General features: G+C 30.7%; 1 protein-coding gene across 4 annotated transcripts in view; it reads right to left on the reverse strand.

The window, feature by feature from the left end:
- Window positions 1-8,858, reverse strand: part of Gs2 (glutamine synthetase 2) — a 146,391-nt gene that overhangs the window by 39,482 nt on the left and 98,051 nt on the right. Inside the window, exon 1 of one of the 4 annotated variants that reach the window (XM_014439111.3) lies at window positions 7,239-7,371. The exons of the other annotated variants lie outside the window; for them this stretch is intronic. The gene's annotated coding sequence lies outside the window, so the exon portion shown is untranslated. Of the gene's footprint in view, window positions 1-7,238; window positions 7,372-8,858 lie in introns of those variants that run through there. 4 annotated transcript variants of the gene reach the window in all.

An 8,858-nucleotide genomic window follows, 5' to 3' on the forward strand; every position in this document is an offset into this window, starting at 1 on the left:
ATTTAAAGTAAACCTAAATAATTTAAATAAGAGTTTAGAATCGAGTTCCTTAGCACAGAATACTCGGCAAGAATAGACTGAACACGCTGAAGCCTCGTGAAACCGAGGACGTACTATCACAACACACCCGTTTTCTTATCGCTGAGAATGAGCAGCCGATATCTTAGCAATTATTTTATAAAACTGCAAATAATAATGCACACCATCTTTAATGAAAACTCAATAATTAAAATCTAAAGTTCTCCAACAGTATTGAAACATAATACAATATAAATATATTAGTTGATATTGGAAGAAGATAGTCCGGGTGGCAGTCAATAAAGGTATCAAAATAGTAAAAGAAAACTATTGTTAACTAACGTTTCGCCCCACTTTTCAGAGCTTCATCAGGGTTAATTTTTTTTTAACCTAAATTTAAAAAAAAAAAAATTTCCATTCACATTATTGTTTTAAACTTGTATCTACTTATTTTTTCTTCACTGTATAACGTTTACAAATATACTTCTACTTTTCTATCCTATTTTATACACTTATTCAATTACTTTACATATAGCATTAATCAATATATTTATCACCCTTTTGCCTCTGTCTATAATGTATTTAATCTGTATATAATATTTTATATATGTACTTCCACATTTATAGCATTTACCTATTGTTATATTAGATAAGAGATCAGATGTTTCTGTCAGCTTACCAATCTGTTTATTTATATATATATTTTTTAAAACCTTATCCTTAATACACTTATTAGATTACTTTATTTATTTTTATGTATATATGAATACTACTTTAATCAATGTATTTATCTATCAATCTATTTATATCTGTAAGTAATATTTTATAAATATGCCTCTACAACTGTAGAGTCGTTTATATTTACCTATTGAAATATTAGATACATCATTTGATGTTTCTGCCAGGTTGGCTATCTATATATTATAAAGAATATTGCTAGGGTGGGAGACACACATCTCTATACATTGTTTATCTTTATCAATTTTCCTAATATCCCTCTTTTACATACTACAACTCACCTACACCATACTTACACTTCACATATTTTTTCTATCTTTTACCCCCCACTTTACCATATTTATAACTAATTTTAATGAATAGTCTCCCACAATCTATTTGTCTGGGTATAAATTACTTCTATCACACCTGGCGGTTATATTTGTTAATGTATTTTGTTCTTACATTTAGCCCTGACGAAGCCTTGCAAAGTGGGGCGAAACGTTGGTTAACAATAGTTTTCTTTTACCATTTTATACCTTCATTGACCGCCACCCGGACTCTTTTTCTCCAATATAATAGTTAATGTTTAAACCAACCATAAAAGAAAGCATTTCCGAGTCTTAGTAAGTTAGGACATTAAAGAATTTTTAACAAGTGAACATTTTCCAATTATATAACAAAAAGTAAAAAAACCTACATGATTAAATATAAACAAATTCTTATAATATTACACCGGTTGCAAACATCGAAAAAGTACACAACTGATTTAGCACACAAAACTAATACAGAATTGAGCTGGGTACAGAATTGAGCAACTAGACAGTTCGTTAGTCTAAAGTAAGTAAGTCTAAATTTTAATAAAGGTTGGATGAAATAATAATTTTTAAAAAATTATATGATCAGTTACGCAATAAATAATTGAAATGATTGCAAGAATATGCAACACGTATGTTGTCATGAAATATGCAGTAGAAGATGAGCATGCGTAGTATTACGAAACACAGTTATATAACCAGCTTAGATGGATAAGTTAAATGTAAATAGACTTTTATTTTTTAAGTTATTCAAGGAAATAAAAAATAAATTATCATATTTGCTGTGATTTTTCTAAACTTTATATAAAATAAAATAAATCTCCAGCGATCAAAATATCGACAAACAACAGTGAATATGAATAAAATTAAATGAAAATTACTAGCAGAGATACCAGCATAACGCAGAGATTTTAAACATAATTCATTTAAGATAAATATGCGTACGTACATCTTATGTTCATATTTACAATTAACTTTGATAAGAATTTTTATAATAAAAGAAATTAGAATTTAGACCAAATACATTTTGAAATAAATCAATTATATGCCTGTCTTGGGTGTAAGGAAAGTTAAAATATTGTTGATAAGCAAGTTATTAAAACTTTTTAAATTTAATAAAAAAGAGATAAAATATGTAACTAGACATTAGCTAAGGCAAACTTATTAATAAATTAATTTGATCGTTTCATAGATTGATTTTGATTGAAATTAATGACCTGGGCAGAATAGCTTGCAAAAAGTATTTAAAATTAGATGTGAGGGATAAGTTCATATTTAAAGTATGCGAATTTATTAGTAATAATGTATTTTTTATAAATAGTTATACAATAAAATCTGATATTAATTACATTGTCCTTGTTGATGGCATAATTGGCCAAAACGTAGGAATAATAAAGAATGTTTTGAGACTTAATTGGATACGTATAATTTTATTAAAACGTGAAAATTAGCTTTATGCATTAAATATAACTAGATACAACTTGGGTCCAACTATATCCAGATTTCACAAAATATATTTTAGAAAAAAATATTTTTTAAATTCTATTCTACAATATTGCATTCATTACAGGAAGCAAACTTTATCTCTATTGTCGCGATAAATTATTTTTTGTCAGAATCATAAAAAGAAATATTATTTATAAATACTACAAGTATCATTAAATTATTTTATTTATGATTACGACGAAAAAAGAGACACGTACAAAAGATTTTTAATGTTCAGTGATTCATCCTTGAAAGAGAAAATTTCTTTTATTACTTTTAATCTTTTTAATCCCGGTCTAATTACTGCGTTGTAATGTGATTTGTAATCTGAGTTGTTTTGAAGTTTTCGCAATTAAACTCGTAATGTCTAATCCTGGCAATAAATTTAAAATTTATTTTTCTTACACACTTTCAAGGTAATTAAAAATAAAATAAGATATGGGCACAATAAAGAGATCCGAATTGATGTGTAGAAATAGAAATCCATAAAATGGAAGAAAAAAATCTTTTACTAATATTACGGAACTGTTATATTTAGAAGGCTTCAGAGAAGTTGTGTGGCACATAGCATGCATGCCGCGCCCCTTTCACACGACACGAACACTTATCTGTAATCAGTTGGCATTAATGCCTGCACAAAATTAATTGGACATTACGCCGATATTCCCCCTATACTGTTTTTAAAATATTAAAAGCAATAGGTAGCAATTTATAACCTTAATATACAACACTTTTCAAAAATCCATTTCGACTTATAAAACATGATTACTGTGCTCCAGAAAAGCACATTCCAACACATGCACTCCAAATTGGTATCCATTTTTTAGAAAATTAAATCGTTAGAAGGAAGATCATTGTTATTTCTTGTAGGATCAACTAAATTGTTCCCGATGGTGTACCGTGTCCGGGACTTCAGGTGTTCTAAGTCCGACAAGGAGCTCCTGGACATGCATTAAATTGAATTTATTCATATATTTATATTTATATATATGTGCAATAATATTATGTATTTGTATTAAGTATCTCTATCAGTTCCTGATGGAAACCGACTGAAAATGTATGCAATATATTTGACTCAAGGACTAGATACCATAGACCCCCTTGCTATGGTATGTATGCTAGATCTGAATATTTTGGAGTTCTCCTCCAACGGTATCGCGTTTATTTACTATGCTATTATCATTAGGTGGCATGAAGGGATTATTAATTATATAGTAAAGTCTTGGTTCCATTATTTTATATTTTCAATGTAGAATTATTATTAAAATTTTAGAATTTTCCTTCGAGGTCTCTTTCCGGGTCCTCATTTGACTAAACCCCATTTAACCGAAGCCCCCAACAAAAACGATGTAAAAAATGTATGGAATTTATTCTTATTTCATTCAGTATAGGTTGATGAAGCTAAAAATAGTTATCAGGTTATAGGGTGGGAGATGAAAAATGTTACCTTTTTTGATTTATTTTAATGTTTCCAATGAAAGTTAGAGGCCATAAAATAAAAATTCTTAAACAGTGCCCCAAAATAAATGAGCAGAATTGTCAGAAATTGTTCAAAACTTTTCCCGACAATAATACCACATGACTGGTTTGGTAATAACTTTGACCTGTATATGTATATATAAATATCCGGAATTAAAAACTAAATGAAAAAGCGTTTGGTAACTTATACCGAAAAATTACAGCTGAAATAGAGAAAATTCGAATAGCAGTCACAGTTTTCTGAGCTATTTTTTAAGGATAATATGCAAAGTATTATTGTAACTACTAGCTCTGGGGAATAGTGAAACTTGTAAAAGCGAGGCTAATACAGTTTATGTCGGATAATAACATAATCACGAACTAAAATAATAAACTGTTTTATTATGGCAATTCACTTTTATCTTTACGATCGATTATCTTATAAATGTGAATGAACCTCAAATTTATAGATAAATATGTTAATTAGGTCTTTTTTTGAAGATTACTAATCAAATATCTCAAGTAGGGGTGGGACGTTCCTTGTAATACTTGGAACGGGACTCCTTCCATTTTGTTTTGTTCTATCTCAGCTGTGACCTATCGAGTGGAAATTAAATAATATTTCGATTTAAATTACACAGAGTAATTATTTTTCAAATATTAATTAATCAATTAATAATACTTAAGTATATACTTGGCTCACAGTCGTAGGAAAATATAAATAAATAAGACCTATTTCTTAAAAATACAATTAAATTAAAAACCACAAAAGTCCATTTCGATGGTAAAAATCGTCGTAACTAGAATAGACATTACTTGAATAAAATCTCAAATTAGATAACTAAAAACGTTCTCTATTGTTTGTAGGAGGATAGCCCGGGTGTCAAAATAGTAAAAGAAAACTATTTATTGTAAACCAACGTTTCGCCCCATTTTGCAAGGCTTCGTCGTGGCTAAATGAAAAAAAAACAAGATACACACATTTTAGAATTTTTTTTTTTAAATACTTTTTATTTATTGATAGATATTACAATCTGCCAAACAGTTGTGGACAATAGGTATTAGTGATAAATGATCACATTCACACTAAAATAAAATAAGAATAAAATAAATAAATGAATGAAAAAAAAAATCTCTCTTAAAATACATACAAACAGAGGGATAAACAAAATGAACATAGTCAAACTATGTGTGTGAAAAAAATAAAATAACATAATGATAAAATAATATAATCTCTAGTCAATTTTATAATAAACAGAACATAAAAAAAAAAAATATTTCCAAAAATTGTGATTTTCATAAAGTATACTGATACTGGTACTGGTATTTGGTGGGGGGAACAACTCCGGCAAGTGGGCCCTAGTGGACCTTTTTGCCAAACCCTGACGGCTACCTGGGTTGCCGCCACGTACTAACCAAGGTGGGAGTGTCACGATTCATTCCTCGGGACCGCCGAAAAATGAATGGGGCAATTTACCCAGGTGGGAATCGAACCCACAACGTTCCGAATCGAGTGAACTGGAACCTGCGATCCAAACCGAACGGCCGTCACGTCCCTTCATAAAGTATATAGAAAAGAATTGATAATAAAATAGACTCCTACAATTTGTGTGTCTAGATCTATATTGTGAACTTCTATCACACCTGGTTATATTTATTAGTAACTTGCTGGCAGTCTACATGCATATTTCCTTACATTATTATTATTAATTCTTTTCTGCATACTTTATAAACAATTTTTTGATTTTTTTTTTTTTTAAGTTCTATTAATTCTAAAATTTATGTATCTTGTTTTTTCATCTAGCCCTGACGAAGCCCTGCAAAGTGGGATTAAACGTTGGTTTACAATAAATAGTTTTCTTTTACTATTTTGATACCTTTATCAAAGGTATTACTGCCACTCGGATTATCCCCCCACATCTACTTCATACGGGCAACTATCTTCTTTCAATATAAAAACTTCCTCGTTCCGGTTTTTATTATATTCCAGTGAAAATGATATTCATGAACAATTGTATTCCATCGGAACAAAATTGCCAACGAATTGGAGATTATGATTATGACCGGAGATTACGGACGTTTCAGCGTTTCGCTAAATTCCTTAACTTCCCAACCATAAATTAACCATTAATATATATTAAGAAATTATTAATTATACTAAAAATAATATAATAATATAAATAATTTCGATAAACTCAAAATCGTAATAGTATAAGATATTATGAATTTTAATTAAATATGAAATAGACCTAGTTATTTTTTACTTTTATCATCACGGTTCATTGCCCACAAAAATATATCATGTTTGATATTCATGTGGAACAAACAGGGCAAAGATAGCTCGAATGGTCTAAGGCGAAGGTCGCTTAGTTTCTAAAGACCAATCAAACATAAGAAGTATAATTGAATATCCGAACAGATACTTCAAATGTTGAATTCGAATACTCCACCCTTTTGCGACCATGACCGTCACCGGATTGTGCTATCTTCGTCCAGTTAGGATACGACCTAAGACATTCTGGAAAATAAGGCCAAGGTAGAAAGACATTTGTATCCAGGCTGGCCTAGTTTGTTACAATATAGGAATTGTAACGTTAATATGACTTTGATGAATTTTTGGCAATGATTATTAAACTTTGAAAGAAAGTATCAAAACAGAATTTGCAAATAGAATAATTAAAAAAATTAAAATCTGTACCGCTACAACCCATGAAGGGTTAGGGGTTCAGTACTTTGTAAGGAAGTTACTAGACCAACATTTGTGCAAGGGGGTGATTTGGTCATAATCACGCGCGAACGCTAGATTTTAACCCAATGTAAGAGGCTGGGTGGACCCCTCGAGGACTCCCGAACCCGCAGGAGTTGACTCAAGGCTACAGTGTAACAGAAAACCATTTTCTGCCTGGTCGGATTCGAACTAGGATCCTTGGAGTTAGTAGCCACGCGCCTTACCCCGGAGCTACCGCTACATATAAAATAATAGGAAGTCATAATGGATCCAGCCGAGTAGAAGTGAAATAAATTACTACTAAAATCATCAGCGAATTTTCAAAATCTCCAAAACTTTTAATTAAATTTCATGATCACGATATACACATACAAGTTCAAGCTCTCTTAGATGGATACGTTTAAAAATAGATGGATAATCAATGCTAAATATTTATATTTCGGAAAATAATGTAATGTAATTTAATTCTACTAGTTACATAAGAAATATATTTCTGACCCATCCGCTCAGCTTACCTTACTAGCTGTTAGAAGTTTTCTCGAAGAAGTTGCTACCTCAAGGGTTAACGTCCACTAACTGAAAAAATATCAGGTTATATCTTCAAAGATGACAGGCGATATCTTCAAAGATATGAAGAACAGCCTTGGCCTCAATCTCTGCATTCAGGAGTTCACTATATCTTATATAACAATTGTATCACACAGATACGGAATGCACGAGATCTACATGAAGTGTTTGCGATAAGGGATTCAGAGAGGCGTGAAGAGCGTAAACAAGTGGGCGATAATGAATTCAAATTAACAAAATGATTCTTAGTAAAATTTGAATTATAATAATTAAATAAGAGGTATTGAACTGGTTGGCAAATATTCTACATATAGAACATCGTGTATCCAGTCCACAGGGGAGAACTCATATTTAATTTTCCGTCTATAGAATTAGAAATGGTTCGCTTTCTTTTAGTTCTTTCTCTGTACTTTCATTTTTTTTTTTTGGATACCCGTTTAAGTGGTCCGAAAAATAGCCTGGGTAATAGTCATTACCGTCTTAATATCGTTGGTACTTTAACACCTAAACTATTTTATTTTTATAGAACTATCTTAAATTTTATAATAATAATAATAAAGGCCTAACGAACCCTAAGGTTCGATGCCGATACCACCAAACGCTCTCTGCATACAGCCTTCCTGTGATGCCCCTCCAAACACAATTCCACTAAATCTGTTTTAACACAATCCTCCCATCTACGTTTCGGTCTACCCCTCGGACGTTTACCCGTTGGTTCAGTGTTTATTACCATTTTAGGGATCCTCTCGTTACTAAGCCCTACAACCTTACATGCTCATCTTATACGCCGCAATGCTATAACTTGAGTTATATTTACCGGGTGTAGGTCCCTTAATTCAGTGTTGTGTAATCTTCTAAATTCTCCCGCTAATTCATACTTTTTCGGTCCGAATATTTTGCGTAATACTTTATTTTCGAAAACCCTAAGACGCTGTTCATCCCTTAGAGTAAGAGGCCACGCCTCATATCCATAAAGAACAGTGGGAAGGATAATAGTTTTATAAATTCTAATTTTTAAGTTTTTCGATAAAAGGCGCGAGCTAAGGTGTTTCGAAATTTATAGATAACAAATTATTCAGAAAAGAAATAATATATTTAAAAAATTTTAGAAACAAAATTAAATTTATCGAGCCACCTTATAAATTTGGTAAATGTAAATTAGACTATATCGAAACATATCTGTTCAATCGCTTACCAGAAGAACAAGTAAATGAATCAACCACAAAAAAAAAAAAAAAATAATAAAAAAGAATTATTTAACTGGGTACTTTCTTACTTCTATGATTCCTAATAATTGATTTTGATTCATCAAATGACCATATCTGCCTTTATTTTTTCTTAACTCCACATAATTTATTTACTATACTACAGTCTGTATTAGCAATGTATGTGTGTGCTTAGTAATAGTTATTATTGGACCCTTATTTTTATCATATTCTGTATCACCTTGTTTTATTCTCATTATTATATTAATCAAATTTACCCTTCGTCGTAAACCTTCGTCTTGCCCCACAGTATCTTTTAATAATACCCCACTTATTCCTGTTGAACAGATCCGTTACTTAGGA

Source organism: Halyomorpha halys, unplaced genomic scaffold, assembly GCF_000696795.3.
Source record: "Halyomorpha halys isolate HHAL.00 unplaced genomic scaffold, Hhal_1.1 Scaffold75.1, whole genome shotgun sequence".
NCBI lineage: Eukaryota > Metazoa > Arthropoda > Insecta > Hemiptera > Pentatomidae > Halyomorpha > Halyomorpha halys.